Raw genomic sequence first — 18,556 nt, forward strand, 5'->3', positions numbered from 1 at the left:
CACAAGTTGGCAAAGAAATAAAATTTAAATCAGTAGTTGGAGATTATCCAGCACATGCAAGAACCAACAGAAATGGGGAAAGACTCACAGATTTTTGTAAACAATTTAATGTAAAACTAATGTCGACATGTTTCAGGAAACTTGCAAGAAAGAAAAAAACCGTGGGTATCACCTAATCCAAATCAAGAAGAATATCAGTTTGACCATGTGGCAATAACGACTTGCAACTACAAGGAAATCTTGGATGTCAGAGTGAGGAAGGGCCTAAACATAGACTCGGACCATTATCTGACTGAAATAAAGACCATGTTCCAACTGAACAAACCTAAACCAAAACCAAGAAAATTTCCAATAGTAAACACTAAATTTCAGATGCAAAATCAAGACAAATTCTGTGATATACTAAACACAAGAAAAAATGGATGATTGGGAAGAAATTAAAGAAACAATGCTAGAGTCAGTTAAAGAAATGGGACAACCACGAAGAATACCAAATCACAGATGGTGGAACAAGCTGTCTGATGAAGCAACTGACAATTGACTAAAGGCATGGAAAAAATGGAACAGTAATAAGAAACATGAATACTGGGAAGAGTTTAAAGAAGAAAGCAAAAAGACAGCAAAAACCATCAGATCAGTGAAAATAAAATATGACAAAGACAGATTAGAAGAAATGGATTCCGACTTTAAAAGGAACAACACTAGAGAATTCTATAAGACTTTCAGAGAAGTTTTGACAGGATTCCAGTCACCAAGTTTACATTTTAAAGATAAAAATGTAAAAATGATAACTGTCAAATTTTAGCTGAATACTTTGAAAATCTATTAAATTGTGAAGAGCCTAATGACAGATTACAGTTTCAAAAACCACAACAGGAAAATCCACCATCGGAACCACCTACAATAGAAGAAATAGGAAAGATTATCAAAGCATTGAAGAATAACAAAGCACCAGGTGAGAAGGGGATGGTAGCAGAAATGTGGGAACTAGGGGGCTTGTCTGCATGGCAGAAAATTTACAAGGTAATTAAAGACATTTGGACAAAAAGAATCATACCCAGTGCCTGGAAACAAGCATTGATCCATCGTCTCCATAAAAAAGGAGATAAAACAGACACCAACAACTAAAGGGGCATATCCTTGTTGCCAGTGACACACAAAATACTTTTTAAAGCACTTTTAAATAGAATAGAGGAACAAGCAGGACCTGATATAGGAGATTATCAAGCAGGATTTAGAAAAGGCAGATCATGTGCAGAACAGATTCTTAATTTAAAAACAATTTTGAGAGTGAGAGCTATACAAAATAAAAATACAGTAGTTACTTTCGTAGACTTCAAGAAGGTCTACGACTCAGCTGACAGACAAACACTATTCCAGATACTTTATGAATCAGGGATAGATGAAAACACCAGAAGACTTGTTGAACAAATGCTCACAGATACAACATCAAGAATTAAGTATCAAGGCAAAATTTCTGAACCATTCAAAATAAACAGGTGTCTGACAAGGAGACGGACTGTCCCCAATTCAATTTAACTTGGTTTTAGATAAAATAGTAAAAACATGGGAAAGCACATTAAAAAACAGAGGCACAGAGGGTATAAGCATGGGCCAAGGAAAGAACAAAAGTTGAAGTGAAATGTTTAGTCTTTGCGGATGATATGGCATTGATAACTGAAAACCAAACAGACACAACAGTTATGCTTGATCTGTTATATGAGACTGCTGAAAAGACTGGGCTAAAAATATCCTATGAAAAAACCTAGTATATAGAACACAAACATAATACAGAACAGTTTATGAAAACAATGTATGGGAAAATTGAAAGAGTTGATATATTCAAATACCTGGGGGAGAGGATCCAAGCCAATAGACTGGATAATACAACAAATATAGAAAGAATAAAAAAGTTAGAATTTGCAGATAAATTAACACAAAACTACTACAATAAGAAATCAATATCTATACAAACAAAGATTAAACATTATAATTCAGTTATTAGGGCACAAGCAACGTATGGATCAGAGTGCCTAACATTGAATAAGACAGGCAAATTAAGAGAACTAGAAAAAAGAGAGAGAAAAATACTAAGAAAAATTCTAGGTCCTGAGAAAAACAAGGAAAATAGGTGGATTAAAAGGAAAAATGAAGTCTTATACAAAAATACAGAAAAGATCACAGATACAATGAGGAAGAGATGGCTAAAATTTTATGGACATTTAAAAAGAATGGAAGAAACACAGAGTACAAAGGAAATTTTTAAATACATTAGTAAGCTGAAAAAAACTGTAGGATGGATAGAAGCAGTAAAGAAAGACACCAAAAAAATAGGTGTTACAGAAGAAATAATACGTGACAGGAACCACTTCAGGCTACTGATAGAAAATGCAAACTATGAAGAAGATGAACCAAAACCTCGACCCAAGAGAGTGTGAACAGATGAGCAGAGATGAGCAGTTGGTGAGAAAATGAAGAAGTACTGGGAAGAACGGAAGAAAAAGAAACACCATAAGTCTTAAGTTGTATGCAGTCCATAGCTGGCCAAATTCATAAATAAAAAATTTAAAAAAACCTATCACCCAACCAACTCAGGTATGGCCCCATGGTAGAACAGACATTTTGAGGATAAAGGGCAAAACACTGTGGATGCCCTTGGAAACATTGTATGTTACCGCAGAGAAATCAGGCGAGTTTTTGGTGGTTTCTGTGCCATCAGACATCAAACAGATTTCTACTCATGTCAATCAAGTGCAGGTAGTTATAGTTGACCTATGGAATGAGGCCCATTGTTATACACTGAATGAGATCACATGCAGTGCCTTTCCCTGTCACCAGAAAAGAGGTATCAGTTGCTCGTCTAGCTGCTGACTTTAGGAAAACTAAATGAAGTGACCATCTATGGAGGTGAGGCCACCACCAATGAAAATACTCCATGCACAACAGTCATTAAGATGTCAGGAAATCTCATTGATGTCATCATCGGTCGCCAACCTATCCAGAAACTAGTTGACTTAGGAACTTCCTTTCTGCAATGCCAGGTACTTATCAATGTCAGCTAAAGAAGACTATGTTTTGTGATATGAAAGTGATTTTGCTAGAAGTTGTAACTGGGAAATATGTCCAGCTGACAGGAACAGGCATTGCAAGAACAACTATTAATGACAGAACACAGTCCTTTGAATTTGTAATTACCATGCTATTCTTGGCTAGGACTTCCTGCAGGCATCACAAGCAGTCATCGACTGTGGAAGATAACAGCTCCAGACTGATGAATCTATAAGAAAGACTGTTGTAGGTGGTTGTTTGGTGTTGAAGATGTTATGTCTCCATCATCAGTTACTGACAAAATTATTTATAATAATTTAATAATAAAATAATATTAGCAATTATAAAATAATTATTATAAAATTACAAAATAATGAAATTATAAAAATTATAAAATATTTAAAATAGTCCAATCTGTCCATCATCAATGAGAGGATTTCCTGCTATCAATCAAAGGGCTTAATTAAACTGCAAAGCTTATGTTGATTACAAAAAGTTAATCAGACTCAAAAAGAGATCTACATGCCTGCCTCATCATAATCATTCCAGGTAGTCAAGGAGAACTTTGTATCACTAATCATACTGAGTAGCAACAACTCAGTACTAAAGGTATGTGTACAAGGACAGCCAAACCAGTCCAGGATGAGCAGCTTACTGTCACTGTTGAAGATTACAAAGCATCATGCTCTGCTACTACAAAATACAACACAGGGGTGGGGGGAAGGCTACTATTGAACTACGAGGGTCACTCCAAAAGAAATGCACACTATTTTTTTTTTAAATCCATCTTTTATACTACATGTTTGAAAGTTTTACAGTGTGTAGATACATCCTTTAGGAACAATATTTTCATTTCTCCACATAATTTCCATCCCTCTCAACTGCCTTACGCCATCTTGGAACCAATGCCTGTATACCCGCATGGTAAAATTCTGAACCAGTCTGTTGGAGCCACTATTTGGCAGAGTGCACAAGGGAGTCATCATCTTCAAACCTTGTTCCATGAAGAGAGTCTTTCAGTTTCCTAAAGAGATGATAGTCACATGGAGCCAGGTCAGGACTGTAAGGCAGGTGTTTCAGAGTTGTCCATCCGAGTTCTATGATCGCTTCCATGGTTTTTTGACTGACATGTGGTCGTGCATTGTCGTGCAACAGCAACACATCCTGCTTTTGCCGCTGTGGTCAAACACAACTCAGTATTGTCACATATGTATCAGAATTTATGGTGGTTCCACTTGGCATAATGTCCAAAAGCAAGAGTCCTTTGGAATCGAAAAACATTGTAACCATAACTTTTCCAGTAGAAGGTGTGGTTTTGAATTTTTTGTTTTTCTTGGGTGAATTTGCATGATGCCACTCCATTGATTGCCTCTTCATCTCTGGTGAAAAATGATGGAACTATGTTCCATCACCTTTCACAATTCTTCCACGAAATTCATCTCCACCATTCTCGTGCTGTTCCAAAAGTTCGCCGCATACCATTTTTCTTGTTTCTTTGTGAGCCACTGTCAACATCCTGGGAACCCACCTGGCACAAAACTTTTTTTAACGCCAACACTTTCAGTATTCTGCAAACACTTCCTTCCCCTATCCCAACGCAGCATGACAATTCTCTCACTGTGATGCGTCTGTCAGCAGTCACCATTTTGTCAACTCTCTGCACATTGTCTGGAGTGTGTGCAGTACGAGGCCTGCCACTGCGAGGACAATCCTCAATATTGCTGTGCCTGCTTTCATCACGTAACCTGCTTGCCCACCGACTAACTGTACTGCTATCAACAGCAGCATCTCCATACACCTTTTTCAACCTCTTGTGGATGTTTCCCACTGTCTCGTTTTCACAGCACAGGAATTCTATGATAGCACGTTGCTTCTGACGAACGTCAAGTGTAGCAGCCATATTGAAGACATGCTGTGACAGCGCCACTCATGAGAACAGGTTGAACTAAGTTTGAAAACAAGTGGGAAGGATGTATCTACAAACTGTAAAACTTTCACACATGCAGAATTAAAACTGTATTTTTACAAAAATAGTGTGCATTTCTTTTGGAGTGACCCTTGTACCAATAGGATCTGGTATGATCAAGGAACAACATCGATGAGTGAAAGTCATTCTACATCAGTTTTCAGATGGTTTAAAATCTGGAGTGGAGGGAAGGCATGCCAAGTGGCCCATGGTAGAACACATTACCAACACTGGGGATCACCAACCAATTAATCAGTGCTCATATAGAATGTCCCCAGCTGAACAATCCTTAAATTGGGATGAAATGGAGACAATGTGGCAAGATGACATTACTAAACTTTTAGAGAGTCCTTGGATCTCCCTTGTGGTCCTTGTAAAAGAGAAATGTGGCAAATTATGTTTCTGGATCAATTACTGATGACTGAATGATATCATGTAGAAGTTGTCTGTCCATTGCAATACACTGACGACACTCTACGCTGCTTCAAAAAAGCGAAGTATTTTGCAAATACAGACATGCTGACAGGCTACTGATAAATCAAGATTGACAAGGCTGAATGGCAAAAGGCTATCTTCCTAACTCCTGAGAGCCTCCATGAGTTTAACATTATGCTATTTGGACGTGAAACACTCCAACCGAATTCGAATGCACACATCAAAAAAAGTTTTGCATCACCGCGGTTTCCAGAACTCCTGAAGATAGACGTTGACTATGGATATTGTTATCACAGATACAGTCCCTTTGACTGTTCAGATATGTCAGTTAACTTGCCCAAAGATGTAAACAACCACGCATGAGCAGCACCTATTAGACGGAGGGGGTCCCCAACAGCCGAACAGTTCCGGTCATTCCACCGGGAAGGAGGTACATGGCTCATGTTGTCTGTAGTTCAACCATGCCTAACAGTCAATACCATGGTTCGATCACATCCACATTGTTACTTTGTGCCATGAAGGGCTCTCAACAAGGGAAGTGTCCAGGCATCTCGGAGTGAACCAAAGCGATGTTTTTCAGACAAGGAGGAGATAAGAGAGACAGGAACTGTCAATGACATGCCTCACTCAGGCCACCCAAGGGCTTCTATTGCAGTTGGTGACTGCTACCTATGCATTATGGCTCGGAGGAACCCTGACAGCAATGTCACCATGTTGAATAATGCTTTTCATGCAGCCTCAGCACATTATGTTCTGACTCAAACTATGCGCTATATGCTGTGGGATGCACAGCTTCACTCCTGACACCCATGGCAAGGTCCATCTTTGCAACCACAACACCATGCAGCACGGTACAAGTGGGCCCAACAACTAGCCGAATGGACCACTCCGGATTGGCATCATGTTCTCTTCACTGATGAGTGTCACATATGCCTTCAACCAGACAATCGTCGGAGATGTTTTAGGAGGCAAGCCAGTCAGGCTGAATGCCTTAGATACCCTGTCCAGTGAGTGCAGCAAGGTGGAGGTTACCTGCTGTTTTGGGGTGGCATTATGCGGGGCCAATGTATGCCGCTTGTGGTCGTGGAAGATGCTATAATGACTGTACAATATATGAAAGCCATCCTCTGACCGACAGTGCAACCATATCAGCAGCATATTGGGGATGCATTTGTCTTCATGGATGACAATTCGCGCCCCCATCGTGTACATCTTGTGAATGACTTCCTTCAGGATAATGACACCGCTTGACTAAAGTGGCCAGCATGTTCTCCAGACATGAACCCTATCGAACATGCGTGGTATATATTGAAAAGGGATGTTTATGGATGATGTGACCAACCAACCACTCTGAGGGATCTATGTCAAATTACCGTTGAGTTGTGGGACAATCTGGATCAACAGTGCCTTGATGAACTTGTGGATGGTATGCCACGAATGAATGCAGGCATGCAGCAGTGCAAGAGGACGTGCTACTGGGTATTAGAGGTACCAGTGTGTACAGCAATCTGGACGACGAACTCTGAAGGTCTCGCTGTATGGTGGTATAACATGCAATGTGTGGTTTTCATTAGCAATAAGAAGGGTGGAAGTGATGTTTATTTGATCTCTATTCCAATTTTCTGTACAGGTTCTGGAGCTCTCGGAAACAAGGTGATACAAAACTTTTTTTGATGTGTCTATGATGAACAACCAGCTTAAGCACCATGAATGTACAACACATCTTTGCTATCTGGATGACACTGTCATGTTTTTGAAAACATTTGAAAAATGTCTAAGCCAGATGACGCACACACTCAAGCATGTTGAGAATGAGGGCCTCTGTGTGAATCTGAAAAAAAGTACCTCTTTGCTGCCCAAGAAATAAAAATCTTGGGGCAACTAGGTAATGGCAAAGGAGTCTGTCCTGATCCAGAGAAAATAAAAGCAGTCACAGATTTTCCAACTACCCAGAATATTCATGATGTGAGATTTTTCTTGGAATGTGCTCATACTATAGCGATTCGAAAATAACTTCTGTATCAAAGCACATCTCATGCAAGAACTACTGCAAGGAGAAGCCTCATTTTCCTGGATTGAGGTGCATGGAAGATCCCTTCTTGTCCTTAAGGAGGTGCTAACATTTCAGACCTAGCATTGGATGACAAGAACATCAAGATGATACTTCACACCAATGCTAGTGGTTATGGAATATTTGATGTTCTAGTGCAAATTCAGGATGGTCTTGAAAAGCTTATGGCTTATGTTTCCAGAGTAGTCCCCAAGTCTGAGATTAACTACTCTACAACTGAGAAAGAGCGTCTTGCAGTTTTTTAAGCCTTCAACAAGTTCTGGCTGTATTTATTTGTAAACCATTCATCGTTGTGACCAACCACCATTTTCTGTGCTAGCTGACTAGCCCAAAGGATCCATAGGATAGGCTGGCAAGATTGGCACTGAGGCTTCGAGAGTACTACATCATAGTGGCATACAGAAGCACACACAAACAGAGGAATGCTGACTGCCTATCCAGGAATCCTGTGGTAACACATGGCAGCATGGATGAAATTGCAGTCATTGCTACATTAAATGGCATCACTGCTGAACAGAAGAGAGATCCACCAATGCTGAAAATCACAGAAGCCTTGAGGAAGCAATAACTGGTCAAAAGCAGATTTCAGTTAACAAACAGAGCATTATATAACAGAAACTTTATTCCAATGTGTGCAGAAACGGTTGCTCATTATTCCAACTCATCTATGGTCTGTTATCCTGAAGTATTTCCACAATACTCCAACATCTGGTCACCAGGGTCTCGTGAAGACTCTGTACTTAATCAGATGCAGGTATCACTGGTAAATTCTCTATCAATCTGTTAGAAACTACACGATCCACTGTAAGGAACACCAACAATGGAAGCATGCCCACACGGAATCTGGTACCAGTCCTGCATGCTGCAGTGCTATTCCAATGAATTGGAAATGTCATAACCTGCTATGCTGTCATCAAAGTTGAATCAATTGATGAAGCTCCATAAATTAAAAAAAATTCCTTATAAAAGCTAACATTTCATGGCATAGATCACAGTGACTGATGGTCTCTGAATGTGAAAAAGTTTTCCTGTCAAGATTGGTATCAGAGGTAATTTCACATCATGACTTCACCCAAAGAATGATAAGTGACTACCATCTACAAACGGGATCACAGAATGCTTTAACAAGATATTAGCAGATACTCCTGATGTACAATGATATCAAATAGAGAGCTTGGGATACAATATTGCCCATTGCGACATTCGTAGTAACACAGGGAAACGAAACAGTACATGCTTCGCACTGTTCTTTCTGCTCTACTGTCACAAAGTTTAAATGATAATGGATATGACTATGTGAAACACCTCATCACCAGGAATGAAGAAGCAAGCCTACTGGCTCACATACAGACTATAACACCCAGGTGAAAGACTGAGAGTGCTATAATCCCAAGCAAGATACAGCCTGGGAGACTTAGTATGGATTTTCACACCTGTGTAGAAAGTGAGACTGTTACTGAAGTATTATTCTGGGCTGTATCATATCCTCTAGCACTTGTCAGATGTTACATACAAAGTCAAGGATTATGACCCTTCATCAACAAGACAAAAGCACAGATACGTTGTCCAAAAGCCCTATTACAATCCTGAACCACAGGTCAATGACAGGGGTTTTTCATACAAGGAAACTAGAGATCCACTTGACTATCATGAATCTTCAACAGAGGGACTACCTTTGATGCTCATCACAGTGAAGAGGATGTAATAACATGACCACAATATTAAGAATCCACCAGTACTGCCACACAGAGGACCACTGACAAGATCTAGGTCCAGTGTGCTCTAGTTTACTCCAATAAGAAATTCTAAAAGAGTGGATTGTTGTTTCTTCAGGAGAGGGAGCGATGCCATGAGCTGTGGTGCATGCAGTGTGGTGGCACTAGAACTGGCTGTCATACTGCATGTTGTAGGTCTGAATATGACTGCTAGTAATTGTTTGTTATTTATTATTTCTGGAAGGTTCTTGAAAAAATGGTTCAAATGGCTCTGAGCACTATGGGACTTAACTGCTGATGTCATCAGTCCCCTAGACTTAGAACTACTTAAGCCTAACTAACCTAAGGACATCACACACATCCGTGCCCGGGGCAGGATTCGAACCTGCGACTGCAGCGGTCATGCGGTTCCAGACTGTAGCGCCTAGAACCGCTCGGCCACTCCGGCCGGCAGTTCTTGAAGTTTGTACATTCTGGAATATTCAATGTTTGTATAAATAGCTGCTCTCTCCATCCAGGAAGTTAGTTTTGACTAGCTGCACATTGCTGTCAATAACAAACATGCTTTAAGTTCTGAGTGTTGTACTTCACCAACAGTTTTGAATTGATTGTGGTTTCAACATGACAGTATAACAGTATCTCAGCAAAATGATTCACGAGTTCTAGAGACAGATTTATAAATTTAGTAGGTAACTTCCTTGTAAGACTGTTACACAACTTTATACATAATACTATTAGTCAATAAACTACATGCATTGTAAATATTACCTAAAGGACAAATTAACTATACATATTATTGCACAAAGTACTGGATAGTGATCCAGATGTGTTTCTTTCTATGTTGCTTTGAGGAATGAGATAGAAAATGTTGTCTGAATGAGGGAATAATATCATGCAGAAAGAGGCATAAAGTGTGTATTGGAGTAAGAAAACAAATGATAGTGTGACTACACAATAAACAGTCTCATGTGCTAAGGTTCTCAACAGAATACTTTTGAGAGAAGACAGAAGAAAGGCTGATAACTAGAAGAATAGAAAATAAAAGCTGGACAAGTTATAAATAGGTTTAACAAACAAATATTGAAATTATAAGCAAATAACAAAAGCACATACCCGACAGAAGACAATTGTCTTTGAGACGCGGCTTCTTCTGCTCTACAATCTTTTTCCATTGGTTTACCTGCTCTCTTATAGTGGTGAAATGAAAACTCAAATTTGCTTTTTTGGAACATCTCATCAGTTTCTTTAAGGTGGGAGACTAGTTCACTCCTTGACCGAAATTTTCTGCCCTGTGGACTGTAAAAACTATTGTATGAGCTATTGTTCATTTTGTATACAAGTCATTGTATAAAGGAAAAAAATACTTGTCAGATGGCAGCAAATGAATAGGAATGGACAAAAGCTGAAATTAACAGAAAAACTTTTTAAACAAGTAGCTCCTTCAGTTTTCAAGGATTGAGTAGGCATTGGACAAGATAACCAGGCCTATCTCAGGTCTAACCTTGCAATGATTTCATTTCTACATTTTGCCCTCCCCATGGAATCCTGAATTTCCTTCCTTCATCCACCTAATCTTCGCAATATGCTTGTCAAATCATACGATAATTCCAGACCACCGGCTATACCTCAAGAGCTACACCATTGCAATTGATCCCATTGTAAAACCTAACAAAATGCTATGGCACTACATAGCACCCTGGAAAAGTTATGTGTAACCCAATGTTCACCTTTCTGTTGAATGATGCAAACAATAAAAAAAAAAAAAAATACATTACTATATAGGAAAGCACAACTACTGTGTATTTTTATTATTTATTTTTCATGTGGTGAGTGATATCAATGGACAACACATCTCTTCAAGGTGGGACAGTGGTCACAATAACTTTATGAGAGGAAGTGCCTGAGTAGATGTTTGTGTATGCTCCATGCATTACCAGCCCCGGTTGGAATATCAGCCTGGAATAAACATCAAAACTGAACATCCAAGGGAGCAACTTCGGAAGAAAACAAAGTAATTATTTACTATTCTGAATTGTCAATTTGAGATTCAACTTTACATTCTGAATCACTGTTTTATTGGTAACATTCTCATAGTATCAGCATATTGTCAGACAAAGATAGTTGTGTTACACTTGGAGCACACATGACACTTATATCTGCAATGAGTTGTACTTATTTATGCAAATGAATATTGTGCTAAATACTTGTTGTCTACCATCACAATTGACAAAAAGGGGAGCAGTATAATATTTTGCATTAACTGCTCAATATAAAATCAAAACTTTGAGAGGATAAACAATGTGGGAACATTAGAACACCCTCTCACCCACAGTTGCTTTTTTAATGCCACAACTGACAAAACCTACAATACTGAAGATACAATCATATGCAAGACTCCTCTGGTCACTTACCGGGTGACATGTGTTCACTGCATGACATGTCACCTAAATATGACCATTTCCAAAACATAATGACACAAGAGTGTATGCAGGCACTGTCCACGTTCAATAGTTGGTGTACATTCTATTCAGCAAGCTTCTAGAGACTTGAGTGTGTTACAACAAAAGGACCATTTGCCTCTTTTCACACAATCATCTAATGACTAAATATCATATAAAGTAGAGAATATATAAAAACAAAGCCATCTGGAATGGCATAAAATGCGAAACAGAGAGAGAGAGAGAGAGAGACCAACAAAAGTATAACAATGTACTGTTAATAGATAGGGAGCAAACTTTGTGAATCAGTATTTTCCAAATTACAACAAAAATTCCCAAAAACAAATTTACAACTTGTAGATAATTATGCACCAAATAAAATTATTCTCTTATACCAAATACCCAAAGAGCATGCAGTCAGTAAAACTGTACAAATACTAAAACATTAATAGTCAACAGGCCTTGATGAAGTAACAGTCTGTGTGCTGAAATCAGTGCATACACAGCATACAGGCTCCCTTAACAAACATTGAATTGAATTGAATTTTATTTGATCCTGTAAGATTACATCATGTACAGTAAATGTACGTGTAATATAGGACATGTCAAAGTATTAAAATTCTTTATCAATTATTTTTCTACAGCTTTAGCTTACATTTTTACATCACTGATAATGAGTAACAATATATACAAATTTAATGGCATAAGTATTCTGCAACACTGTAAAACTCTTTTTCAATGAGATAGTCTTTAAGTTTCTTTGTAAATTCATTGTGAAGTGCACTATCTTGCAAGGTTTTGGGCAGACTTCTTAGTAGTCTGATACCAGAGTACTGGGGTCCTTTTTCTAGCATTGCCAGTCGGTGGGGTATGCTCCGTACTTCATTCTTCTTTCTTGTATTGTGGGTGTGTACACTAGCATTTGTAATCCAGTCCTCACTACCTTTTGTGATGTACATTATTGTTTTGTATATATATAATGATGAAAAAGTTAAGATACCTAAATTCTTGAAACAGTTTCTGCATGTTTCAGAGGTCTTTCTTCTTAAAATGGTCCTAATTGCTTTTTTTTGTAATGTGAACACTCGTTTTGTCTCTTGTTTGTTTGAGTTTCCCCACACCGTCACTCCATACTGTAAGTATGGTTCGAAAAGTCCATGATACACTGTACACAGAAGGTTCTTGTCTGAATACTGTGATAGCTGCATCATTAAGGATATGACAGAGCTCAGTTTCTTACAGACATTATTAATATGTTTTTTCCATTTCAGTTCATTATCCACAAGAATACCTAAGAATCTAGCAGATTCTACTTCTTCCAGCCTTGTTCCGTCAACCTCTAAATCCATGTCTACAGCCTTTTCCTTGTTTTTAAACACTGCATACATAGTCTTTTTTAGATTTATAACCAGTTCATTTTCCAACAGCCATTGAGCTGTGACATTTGCAGATATGTATGCTCTTCTCTCAAGCTGTTCCATATTTTGGTCACTATTTAGTATTGTCATGTCATCAGCATACAATATTTTCTTTTCTTCCTCCTCAACACCTATATCATTAACAAATACATTAAATAACAATGGCCCCATTACCGAACCCTGCGGCACTCCATATTTGATGGATTGGGTTTCTGATTGGTATGAGTTTCCTAATGATACATACTGCTTGCGGTTGCACAAGTATGATTTTATCCATTCACCTGGTTGCCCCCGAATGCCATAGTTGCTTAATTTTTGTATCAGCATTTCATGGTCAATGGTGTCAAATGCCTTTGAAAGATCCAGAAACATTGCAGAGACAACCTTTTTCTCATCTAAGGACTGTAAAATGTATTCTGTTAGACTGACAATTGCTGATTCTGTAGATTTACCCTTTCTGAAACCATGTTGTGAGGTCATGAGAATGTTATGTTTGTCCAAATAGTTAACTAATCTGGTATACATAAGCATTTCTAGGATTTTTGAGAAACCTGATATCAGTGAAACTGGTCTGTAGTTGTTGGGATCATCCTTACACCCTTTCTTGTACACTGGCACTACCTTCGTTATCTTCAGTTTTTCTGGAAAAATTGCATCTCTGAAAGAACAGTTTGCTATGTTCAGCAGTGGTGTTATTATCTCCTCACATACCAGCTTTATTACATGATTTGATATTTCATCATCACCAGCTGATTTCTTGGACTTCAGTTTCTGTATAGTTTTCCGCAATTCATCTTCCGTGACTGGTCTTAAGAACATAGTACTGCATGATCTTCTTGGTACCTTAATACCCTTCTGTTTTTGACTATTTCTTTCCAATTTTAGGTTTTCTACTACACTGATATAGTTATTATTCAGTATGTTTGCTATTTCCATACCATCTGTGACCACTGTGTTGTCTACTTTAATTGACCTAATACCTTCTTCTTTGTTAATAAATGGGTTATTCACATCAGTTACTGGGGAAACACTGAGTGAGCCTACAAACTCACAGAGCATCTGCGAAATAATGCAACAAAAAATAAACAATAAAAACATTGTGAGAAACACAGAGAAATCTCCAGTAAACAAACATTTTTTCAAACTGATTGGCAACAAGTTCATCACAAAAAAAGGAAAGAAAGTATGCTTTTATAACCCAAACAATCCACCCATGACTACCAATCAAATAAATCCATCTACAGAGTACAGCCTTATAAAACCACACTTCAGAGCTCTAGACAAAATTAAAACCTCGAAATACCCATTCTTCAAATAACTGCAACACCACCAGCTAGAAATTTCAATGTTAGAAACAGGCACAAGCGAAAAACAAGAAGAACAGTACGGAGAAAAAAATGCTTGGTTTCACCTGAGAAAGGTTAGAAACAGCACAACAACTGAAAATGTAATCAGTTTCCTATGTAAAACCTTCCCTGAGTTCAATAATTTTGAAGTAGAGAAACTAGCTACAAAAGGTCTAAACAGCAATTTCAAAAGTGGTGTTGACTCTGAACTAAAGGAAAAAGTAATGAACAGTTCTATACAGCCTAAGAATGTAGTATTATGGCATTTTTTATTCAGGAGAACATTCAATGCAGCAGTACGATAGAGCCTACTATTGCAACTGCAGGTCAACAAAACTGGAATCAAAATAATGTACCCACAGTTTTAGCTAGTGTAAATGTTAAATATCTATGAACAAAATGTGATCTGTTATCTATATTTATAGAAGATTCAAAGCCAGATGTGATATGTGTGTGTGAGCACTGGCTCGATAAAGAAGAGGGTGAAAATTACAGATGCATTGAATACCTAGGGATGGTGAGCTCATGGTATCGAGAAACTACCACTCATGGAGGCGTGTTTGTTTATGTCAAAAAAAGTCTCAATTTTAGGGATGTGGACCTGAGAAATTACTGCTCAGATATGGATTTAGAACTGGCTGGCTTAGAACTAGTAGATATGAATATGATTATTGTTTCAGTGTACCGTTCACCAAATGGAAAATTTCGAAAACTTCGTTACTAACTTGGAAAGTTATTTATGTCACATAACAGACTTTAAACCAAAAATTGCACTGTGTGGTGATCTTAATGTACACATAGGTGAAAATAGTACAAAAGAGAGAGCATTCTTGAATTTAGTAGGCCGGCCGGAGTGGCCGAGCGGATCTAGGCGCTACAGTCTGGAACCACGCAACCACTACGGTCGCAGGTTCAAATCCAGCCTCGAGCATGGATGTGTGTGATGTCCTTAGGTTAGTTAGGTTTAAGTAGTTCTAAGTTCTAGGGGACTGATGACCTCAGAAGTTAAGTCCCATAGTGCTCAGAGGCATTTGAACCATTTTGAATTTAGTAAATATTTATGGTCTCTTTATAGCAAACAGACTCTAACTACAGGTGATGCCTTCCTCAACATCATTATTACAAATATGGATACCTGGAGTCACAAAATAAATGTAGTTGCAATGATAGCAGACAACAGTGCATTAGTCATGAATCTACAAACAAAGACTCTGGCTAACCAACAGACAAATACATGGCAATCAAATTATGTGTTTCACAGAAGAATAGTGCCAAAAGAAAAACTAGACACTTTCAATGGCTCACTGTCCAGCCTCAATGCCTCACTGGCAGCAATTAATGACAGAACCAAAACCCAATGATGCCTTAAATGTTCTTTTCCAGACACTAAAAACCAAATTTGATGAGATGTTCCCACTGATACCAAAGAAAAGCCACACAGGTAAAGCACAAGGAAAACAGAAAATAGTAAATGCAAAAACATGGTACACACCTGAGCTAGCCAATCTAAAAAACATTGTTCTAATGTGCCAAAGCAGCCACAGATCCAAATAGTAAACAATTGTTACACAGCAATTACTTAGAGGCCAAGAGATTTTACAAAAAAAAAAAAGTAGAAGAAGCTAAAAGGAAGGGGAATTATAGATTCATAAGAGAAGGCTATAATCCATGCAAAGCAGCCTGGACTCAAGTAAATGAACATAGGAAGAAGCCTACTTCCTCTTCTAATGCCTACAGTCCTAATGACTTCAATGACTACTTTATCAAAGTTAGAGAAAACACTGTTGCCAAAATCCCAGACTCGGTTATAGATTCTGCTGTTTACTTACCAAATAAAACTCACAGAGAATTTGAAACATGGAAAAAAGTGCACGCAAATGACATAGTGAAAACAGTAAAATCTTACAAAACTTTGGAGAGTCAAGATATCTATGGGATGTCCTGTACAGTCCTAAAGAAAATTATTGGAGAAATAGCACAGCCATTAGTAACAGCTATAAACAACTACTTATCTGCAGGAGTTTTCACAGATTTCTTGAAACTTGCAAGGACAGTACCAGTTTACAAAAAAGGAAACCCAGATAATGTGTCAAGTTTTAGGTCAATATCAATCATTTCTACACTAGCAAAAGTGGTTGACTCCATCATGAAAGATCAGAACTTATTTTGAAGAAAACAATCTCTTCAAAGATGCACAACATGTGTTCTGGAAGGGAAGGTCCTGTACCACTGCAGCATTAGACTTATTAAGCAAAGTAATGCAGGCATTCAAGGAGAGAGAGTTTGTGGCACTCACACTGTGCGATCTAAGCAAAGCTTTCGACTGCATCCCCACAAGATAATGCTCAAAAAACTAAAATACTATGGTGTGGGAGGTACAGCCATAGCAACACTTTAGTCTTACTTGGAAAACAGAAGGCAAATTGTTTCAATCCAAGGAGCAACATCCCAGGAACAGAAGGTAGAGCACGGCGTGCCACAAGGTTTGGTCATAGCCCCACTCCTCTTCCTCATTTTTGTAAATGATCTAAGCGAAGCTGGTGAGACACTACAATTTGTGGATGACACCACTGTTATTGCCAAAGGGGAAAATTCTGCCCAAGCAGTCATGAAGTTTGATGTACAGTTTTAAAACACTAAAAAAATGGTTCATTTCCAACAAGATAAAAGTAAACGAAGAAAAAAACCCAGCATAAGTTATACAACCTTGGAAAAAACACATACTCTGACCATATATAATCTGTGAAACTGTTAGGCTTCACAAGAGACCACAAACTCTCATGGAATGGACGCACTGTGCATGTATTAAAGAAACTCTCTAATGTAATATACCACCTACGAAGATTTAAAAAAAAAGTGATTACAGACCAGATTCTGTTAACTGTCTGCTAAGCTTTGTTCCCTAGACACATTTTGTATGGATTACAGCTATGGGGTCATTCAGCAGGCTGCAAAGCTGTGCTGCTACTGCAAAAGAAGGCAATAAGAATTATTACATCGAGCAGCAGCCAGGAACACTGCAGACCATTATTCAGAACATTGGGAATAATGACTGTTTGTAGCCACTATGTATTATTATGCCCCATCCACATAAGGGAAAACCTAGACACCTACAGCAAGAGGCATAACATCCATAAACATAACACCCGCAGCAAAGAAGACATAAATCAACCAACCTGCCGACTGTCCAAAACAAGAGACATTTTTCCTGTGATCGCTGTGAGGATGTTCAACAAACTACCTGTTGAATTACAGACCCTGCCGCTGGACAACTTCAAGAAACAAATTGCTGAAGGCCTAAAAAATGCCCACTATACTCGGACCAAAAATTCTTTAACTGTGAAGAAAGCGAATGGACACAGTGAACATGACATAGTCGATATACATTACTTGTATAAAGTTTAGATGTTATTCTGTAATTCATTATATTGTAAATCACTTGACTGTAACTTTGACGCAGTCTGTCCAGCCATGGCTGGTGAATAACGAAGACCTGATAATAAATGGTAATAAAATGGAACTTTCCAGAGTATCAATATTTAAAACAGGCACGATTTGTACCTCTGCTAAAGAAAGGCATTGAAGATGACACAGGAAACTTCAAGTCCATGTCTGTGCTGTTAACACCCTCAAAAATAATAAAATCAATTACGAAAATTGAATTAATTTGGCTTTCAAAGTGGTAGATCTATACAATCAGTGACAGCAGATTTTCTAAAAGTGGTACACAATGCTCATGACAAGGATGAGTGAGTTGCTTATGGTAGAATATTAAGAAAAATAGTCCTTGACACACATCAATGACTTTCCCAATAGTTTTAGTCAGGGGTAAAATTCTCTTTACATTACAGTCACTTAAAAAACAAGACTACTCCTCAAATAAAATCCCAATTGAAGTTTATGGTCAATAACAAATAAAATTATATTGAAATATCATGAATTTCAGTTTGTAAAAGCAAAATGACATTGACAAATTTAATGTGGATGGTACCTCTATAGATTTTATAACAAACACAAAATGTCTAGGAATGAATATTGATTGTCAGCTGATGTGGTGAAAACACAACAGAGATAGCAAACTGAATCAGCATGTTATAACTTTCGAGTTTTAACATCAGT

Source organism: Schistocerca piceifrons, chromosome 2, assembly GCF_021461385.2.
Source record: "Schistocerca piceifrons isolate TAMUIC-IGC-003096 chromosome 2, iqSchPice1.1, whole genome shotgun sequence".
Lineage (NCBI taxonomy): Eukaryota > Metazoa > Arthropoda > Insecta > Orthoptera > Acrididae > Schistocerca > Schistocerca piceifrons.